Source organism: Aplysia californica, unplaced genomic scaffold, assembly GCF_000002075.1.
Source record: "Aplysia californica isolate F4 #8 unplaced genomic scaffold, AplCal3.0 scaffold01281, whole genome shotgun sequence".
NCBI lineage: Eukaryota > Metazoa > Mollusca > Gastropoda > Aplysiida > Aplysiidae > Aplysia > Aplysia californica.
The window spans coordinates 86,511-95,619 of NW_004798551.1; the positions used below are offsets into that span (position 1 = coordinate 86,511).

At 39.4% G+C, this 9,109-nt stretch overlaps 1 long non-coding RNA gene across 1 annotated transcript in view; it reads right to left on the reverse strand.

Annotated features, from left to right (window-relative positions):
• Window positions 1-7,393: 7,393 nt before the first annotated feature.
• Window positions 7,394-9,109, reverse strand: part of LOC118478949 — a 10,385-nt gene continuing 8,669 nt past the window's right edge. Inside the window, exon 3 of the long non-coding RNA XR_004859380.1 lies at window positions 7,394-8,988. This is a non-coding gene — a long non-coding RNA (uncharacterized LOC118478949). The remainder of the gene's footprint in view (window positions 8,989-9,109) is intronic.

Sequence of the window (9,109 nt, forward strand, 5' to 3'; positions counted from 1 at the left end):
AACCCCCTTTGCATCCCTTCCCATCTCCCCGTCCACTGTCGCTTACATTGTGGGGTCGATAGTTTTGACGGTTGAGAGGGGACAGCGGGGTTACAAACACGAAAGTAGCCTTCAATATTAATATTGTTTATACCTTAAAGACTGAGATTGATAAGACGCAGGAATGCTCTGTGTTACTACGTAGCTTGCTCCATTACTCAATTTTCGAGGATGGCAATCGGGACCTCTGAATGTAACATCCATTTCTCATAGGGCAGAGCCAAATGGGAGAAAAGCCTAAAAAACAACAACTCCCCGAAACAACCCATTTCAGAACAATCCGTAGGGTATTCGAATCATAACTATCTATTCTGTAGTATGTAGCCCAGCATGATACCAACTGAACTTATTGTGCGCCCTCTTTTTTTTCTTTTTTTTCTCTTTGATTTGGATTTTACTCATCGCAAACACAAACCGATGTCTGTATGTATTGTGTATGAACACCCTCCCCCCCCCCCCCCAGTAGTCCCAGTCTGTTTGTATTGGCTTCTCTCTGTCTGTCTGTCTCTCTCTCCCCGCCCCTACACCCCCACTCTATCTGTCTGCCCGTCTCCCTCTTTTACTCTCTATGTTGCATTTTTTAAAAGACAGGATGTATATAATATATATTTGACAGTCTGATCAAAACAGTTCAGGATTTTTTCTCTTCTGAAATGTTGTAATTTGTAGCCAGTAGGTACCTCTGACTAGGGAGTGGCCCATCAGTACCACACTTACTTACAGGGGGACAGACAGTCTTTTGGCAGCACCAGGACTGCCTGTCGTTACCATTATTTTCGATGCGACAAATTTGGATTTCCTGGGTATGTTAACTCCTTCAGTGCAGAGCAAAAACTGATGCACTTACCTGCCACGTGACGATGATCTATATTTCTGAATTAATTGGTTGGGTTGAATTTGGTGAAGGTAACTTGAGGAAAAATTTTGACCCAAGTAGTGGTAGTGGGATTTGAATGAAATATCATTGAGAGATGAGTATGGTAGCCTACTTAATCTTAATCTGCCAACTGCCATATTTTTAAAGGTGCAGTACATTTTAAAGAGAAGTTGTGTGATTGCAGTATTATGTGTTTTATGTTATATTTTATATTATTCTTATGCGAGTTCCAGGAGATATTTTTACTCTACCAACTTTGCAGGGGTTTTATAATCTTTCTTCATCATCCCTCTAGAATGCCATTGAACTTTTACTTTTAAAGAGATAGTCTATGTTTATGCAGGGTTCTCTGCAGATGTATTTTTACTGTTGGTGTTCCAGAGCATGATGTGGCAGCATTTTGGATACATGTAGCACATGTGCATGTATATGATTGTATCAGGTCATCCTTTCTTGTGTTAACTCAGTACATTTGTTGAGAAACGCGGTTTGATTTTGATGAGTTTCTCTAGATTTTTATTACTTCTGTTTCGTTCAAGAGATAGCTAAAGAAACGGCTTTCTCTCTCTATCTCCTTTTTGTTGTTGTTTATTTGTTTACTTTTTTGTACTGTGGTAACAGACTGTCAGGTGACTTTATTTTGAAAAAAAAAATTGTTTGGGTTTTTGTTTACAATCAAGAGAGACTTTTTTCCACAGGTTGGAATCATCTGCACAAATTTTAAATCCTTTTACTTTTAAGATTTGTTCTGCTCTGACATTACATAACAAGTCATTAAAATAAGATCAAAGTTGTCTGTCACAAATTTTTTTCTGTTCGAATGATCTAAAAAAATAACTTGTAAAGTTTGCGGATTTTTGTAATTTATTTTTTTCATCCTTCTTTTAAGTCTCACTTTTTGCTGCTCAAAATGGCTTTTACCATGTCGAGTCGATGTGCCTCTCTTTACTAAAAACAAGTCTTTTGATCATCCACATTGTCTATGATGGTGGTCACATTCAGATCATTTTAGTCTTTACCATCTTCTGTTTAATTTATTCATTATAAAATTCGAAGCACAGGATTGTGCAGAGTTGGCATAGCTCTAGCTACACTGTACTGATGACTATTATTTCATTTTTGTTTATGGCGATACAACTTTGATTTTTCCCACCGATTCTTGTATCGTTTCAACTGTTCACACGGTGTTTGGAGTTGCTGCATGTACATTTATTTAAGGGGACATTCAAATATAATCTTACGCCTGTGGGGGGGGGGGGGGGGTGTCTTTGACTCCTGTAAAAAAAAAAGTGTAAGAAGTACGGTACTGTAAGAGTGGGGGGGGGGGGGGTCTTGAACCAGTGTAATATTACACTTTTCTTTTTTCAGTCTCGAGATTTTGACCTTTTCAGAATTCCACTTTAATTTTTTTATATTTGTGATTAAGGCGCTTTTGACATTGACGTGAGACTCAATTTTTTCCTTACTAATAAGAAAGAGTGTATGCTTCAAAAAGGTGTAAGTGTAAGATTATATATATATATTTGAACAGCCCCTATACATGTAACAGAACTGACTGCCTTTTGTACACCCCACCCCTCAATGTTGATCAGTTGATTGTTATTGTTATGTGACTCGTTGAATGTTTGGATTTGAAGAATTTTTATTGTTACTTAAGGATTTGAATAAAGGATTTGTAATATTGCATGGTAGTAGTAACTTGTGTTTTATTATATTGGAATTTCTTGTGGACTGATGAGGCAGGAGGACAAGGAAGACAACATGTCGGCCCCGGCGGTCCTGTTACAGAGTTTTTTTGTTTTAGTAAGAGTTTTACGGCGCTCGCAACTGCATACGGTTATACTCATAATAGCGAACGAAAAAAAGTTGGTTCTATTTCTATTCGCAACAGTTGACTGCTCAGCCCGATTCTGGTCAACACCTCTACATTTGTACTAAAATAAAAAAAAATTTGTGTAAATAAATTTTTATTGAAGATCACTTTGTAAAATTTTAAATCTTGTAAATCACTTAAATCACAATTTTCCTTTGAGCCAATGGCCTTTATAAAATCAAGGATTCTGTTGGGATAAACGATGGAAAACAGGTCTTGCAATTTTTTTGTATCTCAGAAAAAAAATATTTCTTTCGGGTCTCCCCGAAGTCTACACATTCTGATGAGTCTATAATGGTTACAGTGTGCCGGGGACCACTGCACATTGAAAGCACAGTATAGAATATACACAGTCTGCAGCTCACAGTGGAAGATGAGAATAAAAGTTCCAAACTGAAATTTGCCGCTAAATTTTTTAGTCCATGGCATTCCTAACTCTACACTGTCAACAGTTTTTGCTATTTAAAAAAAAATCTGAGCAAAACTTGTCTAAACCAAAGAAAATCAGGTGTCCCGCAGATTTCGGTCTAAGTGGACGCCTCTAGTACATGTAGTACTCTTTCTAGATCGATCTAGAGACACTAATGTGATCTACATCATGGCTTTATCTTGCTGTATCATCAGACACTGTAGGCCTACCTCGCTGAAAGAGTCTGATGTTTTTGTCGTTTTGTCACGCTTTAAACTTTAAAAATTTAATTAATTTTTTTCACAAAATTATCTTAATTCTTTGCACTGGTCAAACATCTGCATACATAAATGTGTTGATCTCTCTCTTTCTTTTTTCGTCTATCCCCATCAAATTCCTCCGGCTATGGGTGTGTGCAGTGGCAGCAGGCTTGAATGGGCTGGAAACTTGACTGTAGTAGTTAGTTATAGTAGGCCTACCTGTAGTATGATGATGTAGTTATAGTCTAGTGTTAGCAGGAGCCCGCACGTGTAAGGTGGCCATGGGCTTTGCTTGTTTTATTACGTACATTACATCATATACATGTGTATATATATAAATATATATATATATATATATATATATACATACATGTATGTACCAAGGACTTTACTGTATAATAACCTCCTTGGTATTTTTATTTTTTTAGTAGAGGGTTTTACGGCGCTTGCAACTGCATAAGGTCATATGAGCGCCAAGAGGTGGGTGTCAACAGAGAAGTCCTTACATTGAATCAGACTTACTCTGCTCACCTCTCTAGCTTCGACTATCAAGTCACCCCGGAAATAGCGTGTCACAAGAGAGTGACAAGCATACAAAAGAAGTAGAGGAAATGACAATAGTAAGGATCATGAAAGAAAAAGCAGCAGTTCCCTGTTGTAGATCATGCACAGTTATGAGAGTGACAATTTTACTGTGCATGAACGAGAAATGTCCCCCCTTTGTGAATGACCTAGAGACACTAGTACTAGTCAGTGGCACTGCCCCGGAGGGAGGGGGGGGGGTGTCCTCCTTGGTATGTACCGAGTTCCACCACGGTGGTGCTACTGACTGAAGTTGTGTTAAGGCCATTCCCAAAGGGGCAGATTTATCAATGTCATGAAATATACTGTGCCAGAACAACATAGGGGGAACTGCTGCCTTTTCTTTCCTCATCCCTACTATCCTCTACTTTTTTTGTATGTTACGTCACGCTCCTGTGAACTGCTACATGTAAAATCTATTTCTAGGGTGCCTTGATAATGATGATAGTCGAAGCACACTTTGTGCTGTTGTTGAGGCTAGAGAGGTGAGCAGAGTAAGTCTGATTCCCCGTTTGGACTTCTCTGTTGACATCCACCCCTTGGCGCTTATATAACTTAATTTATGCGAGCGCCGCAGTACATTAAAACCTTGCTTAAACTTTAAAAATGTACCGAGTTCAGAGGTGAAGGTGAAGGTAGGATCCGGCACAACCCATGGTAATAGTGGTACATGTATCTCTGAGCAGTTTAACTTTTAGGGACAACAACACCCCCCCCCCCCCCCCCCCACACAGTGCCCACTGCTAGTTGAATCAGGCTACCCAGACTCGTCGTAATCGCGAGTTGAGGCTCAGCAATGTTGTCTCAAAATTATCAAATCTGTGTGCTTGAGATAAAAGCACTTTGTTACACACTTACACCAATATAATCCCGTTTGGCTCGATCCTTGTCAATTATGGCAGTCTCGCCTGTGAAATAACGTGTTGAAAGGGACCATTTTTTCCAACGGGTTGATCTATTTCTGGTTAACATTAACAAATAATCAAATAACATCTGAATGTAAACAACACCCCCTACCCAAAGAAGAAAAAAAAAGTCAGGAGACGGTCTCCTTCGATCATGTTTTTTTTCAAGTGTCCGGCATATTTGTTATGATGTAGACCTACTTTCATGTTTCCAATCGACACAATTTAGGTTATATTATTAAGAGGTGAGCTGCGACCCTGCCCGCCAGGGCCAACCTTGATTTGTAGTAGCCATTCAACATACCACTGTACCAGTAGAGGTATATCGGAAGTGAAAGACTACGGAAACCCTCAACAAAAATTCTCCCCTCTCAGAAATCAGTTTTTTTGTTTTAGTACAGTGACCGTTTTTACGGCACTTACAACACAATTGGATCAAACAAAAGTGCCCAAGATTAGAGGTGTTACAAAAAGTAACGAACACAAAATAAGGAGGAGACACAATGACGATAGATGTTTGGTAGGAAAGAGGGAGCACACGCCAAGTACCCATTAGGCTAGAGGTGTGGGCGTATTGAGAACATCCATCAAACAAACAAAAAACCCCCCAAAAAACAGGGAAAAAGGAAAGACAGGCAGAAACTACAGAAAACTAATATAAAGAGTGTCAGTGATACGTTGTAGGAAGAGTTTTCACGTTTTACAGCGCTTGCAACGCAATACACATAAAGAGAAGAGATATATATATAAGGAGGATCGATGTATGATGATAGGAAAAGGAAAGGACCAGTCACACCAGAGCACCCATCAACCAAAAAACTCAATCAAATAGATTTCAATATCACAGATGTGCATTTATTCAACTATCAAGTAGGCCTACATGCATTTCAATTTGAGCTCCCAGCACAATACATGTATCACTTTTTGCATTGTTATTGACACATAATGTGGCACCAATAAAGTGAAAGAAAATACTTGCAATTGTGTGTACACATAAAGCATAAAATGGATCTTGGAGCAAAATTAATTAAAGTAGTCGTACAACTCAATTGACACAAATTAACTTGAGAGAGGCAGGCCTGTTACTCAGTGTTAGGGCCATCTTGAGCGGGCTGAGGAGAGGGATACAGCAACCCAGCACTCAGTCAGACATACTTGCTCTAAGAATATTTTTAAAAAATACGTTTATGATTTAAAAAAAAAAAACCAACCCCACAAGGGAATCTAAATTCTAACTTGCGGCGTGCGATGGAAAAGCGCCTGTCCTGAAAAACACCACCTGCATATATATTAATATAATAATATAATATAATAATCAGAATCAGAATGTGTGGAGAAAAATCTGAATGTTCTAATCTAGAACAATGAAACCACGCACACAAAGGCAATCCATCAATGATAAAATCCACATGCTGACACCATCCTCACTTTACATTTGACATTCTGTGAAAATAAAACAATGTGTCTAAAGGTATCTGTCGCGTTGGACACAGAACAGCATTTCTCCCTAAAGGAGGTATTTATGTGTTAGGGACGTGTGTCCGAAGCCTAATCCAAATAGAGTCTATCATTTGTAGCCACGCAGAGTCAGAGAGCAAAAACGTGAAAAATAAAGGTTTCATAACAAAATAAAATCACAATTAGAAAAGCACACATAAATCAAATAACCACAGAAATTAACAAATAAGGGCGGGTGTCCACCTATACGAAGATTTGCCGTTTTAACCTTTACGAGTGTAATTTAAGAAAAAGTACAGGATATTACATGAAAATTACGAAATCACACACACAATTAATGACGGTTCGGTTTTGGTAGAGACACACTCCAATATACACATTTAATGTATATATTATATTTTTAAAAAGGTAGGAACAACATCAAATTAAATGATTTTACGCTATAATATAAACACACACACACAAAAGAACGAAAAACAACACACCAGAACAGTAACAGTAAAAAAACAAAAAAAAAAGAACAAAAATTAACTCATCAACAAACACAGCAAAGAGGGAAAAAATAAAAGAGAAACAGCAATATATAAATAGTAAACAAATTTATCATTGATGAAAATGAAAAGCTCCCTAGCCATTGAGACGCTGGTGAGAAAAACGCTTTGTGCCCCATTAAAACGGGCCTGCGTTGACAGAGAGTGTTCTCTTTGTGGGGTAGACAGACAGTGTTATGGAACAGGTCACGGGGAGGGTTGAAGGGAGTGAGAGGGAGGTGAAGTGGTCAAGGCCAGTCAGAACTGATCAACTTGCTAGATAAATGTTTGAGGGCCATCATAGGCAAGCATGTTGTTGTTGCCCATTGGCAAAAGGGCAAGTATGGTGCATTGAGGTGACCCAAAGTAATGCGTATGTACTGTGTGTAACGCACAAGAAAATACACGTCAGTTTGGTTTAGTTTAGTTTAATAAGAGTTTTACAGCACTCGCAACTGCATTTTTTTTTAAAGAGAAAAGAAAGAAAGAAAAATGATTACAACTCCTTTATGAACAGAGTGATCGGTTGATCAATAAGTAGAATGTTGTACACAAAAGATCCCAAAATTTTTTTTCAAGACTAGTGATGTACAAAGACAGGTTTTGGGATACATTCCCACGAATGTCCACAAGCTGTTCTCTGGTGCACTCATCAAGTGTCCATTGGGAAAAAGAACTGGCCGGACTGGAAAAGATGACGAGATTCGGTGTTATTCCTTGTGTATCCGAGCGACACCAGAAGTTTAACCAGTTGAGGGGCGTGGCCCGCAGCCATGAGCTGAAGGGCTGCTCAAAAGAGGAAATTGTGGCTAACTGCGAGAGTGTGGTCGGAGCCCGTCCGTTTACTCTCCGGCGGGGGTACACACCCTCAAAACAATCACAATCATACTCACTTTTGATCCGTTCCGCCCTCCAGCCACCGTTTTGGCATCATACTTGGTCCTGGACGTGCGACCCTATCCTATGTGCCAAACCCTCTGCGCTGCTCCCAGTCAGTTTGGCCATAGTCAGTCGCGATGCCGACTTTTCGACACGCAGTCGTGTGTCCTCGCTGCAGCAAGACCGGGCATCCTGAACTGGAGTTGCCACGGCCAGCATACAGCCTTCAGCAAGGAGAACCCGACTTGGCTCAGAGAATGTGCCATTCAGGAACACAAAAGCCCTGACACAGCAAGAGACATGACAGCCACACATATATATATATATACATGTTTAAAAAAAATTTTCATGAATGTATCATGATTTGAAATATACTGCAGCACTGCCTTTTTTTTTTATCGGCTGCTGTTGATCGGATATATATATATATGTGGGTGCTACGACGTTTACAGAGAGAACAAGATCCACACTATGGATAGATCTTTCGCATTGAGAACCAACTGTATATGAGACGGCTTGGGAATGAACAATGTAAATAATTTACCATCAAGCACATGCTAACAGGTAGGACATTCAAATACTTTTTTCTCTCACAAAATGTTGATGTTTCCATGTTCCATCGCCTTTTTATCGTAAACGTAATTTGAAATTTTTTACAAACTCTTTTTTTGTGTAAAGTGAAGCAAAATATACACCTACATCATGCAAAATTTATTCTAAAGAAACTCTCACTTTGTAAAATAAAAAAGGAAAGTGTAACAGGAACAAATGGCAAGTATAGGGAATGCATTTCTCGAGTTTTTTCAAGTATTCTGCTTGCGGCAGTGAAACTTTTAGCCGCTGCACCGCAGACACCAGTCCAGACTTGTAATTTCAAGACTTCCTAGAGGACATTGCTTCGGAACTCACCGGAGGAACAACAAGCAGCAGGGAAGCGCCGCAGACTTTCGGAGCTGGGTCCCGTGCTTCTTCTCACACCTTCCGGGCGCTTTACGGAAATAAAAGGAAGGCGAGCCATGTCTGCACGGCCAGGAATCCCGGAGAGCGTGTGGTTTTGATGTAATGCATACAATATGCCATGAACTGTCTCCTGCTCGTCTTACTTTAGCAGGGAAATCATGGATGGGAAGAACATACAAGAAAATTTACACAACATAAAAATGGATATAGTAGGAACTTGTTTAAGGAAATGTATGTATGTATAGTATAGGGTTTTACGGCGCTCGCAACTGCTAAGGTCATATGAGCGCGCGAAACACAAGTTGTTTACTTTCGCAAATGTTCGCAGCACGATTGG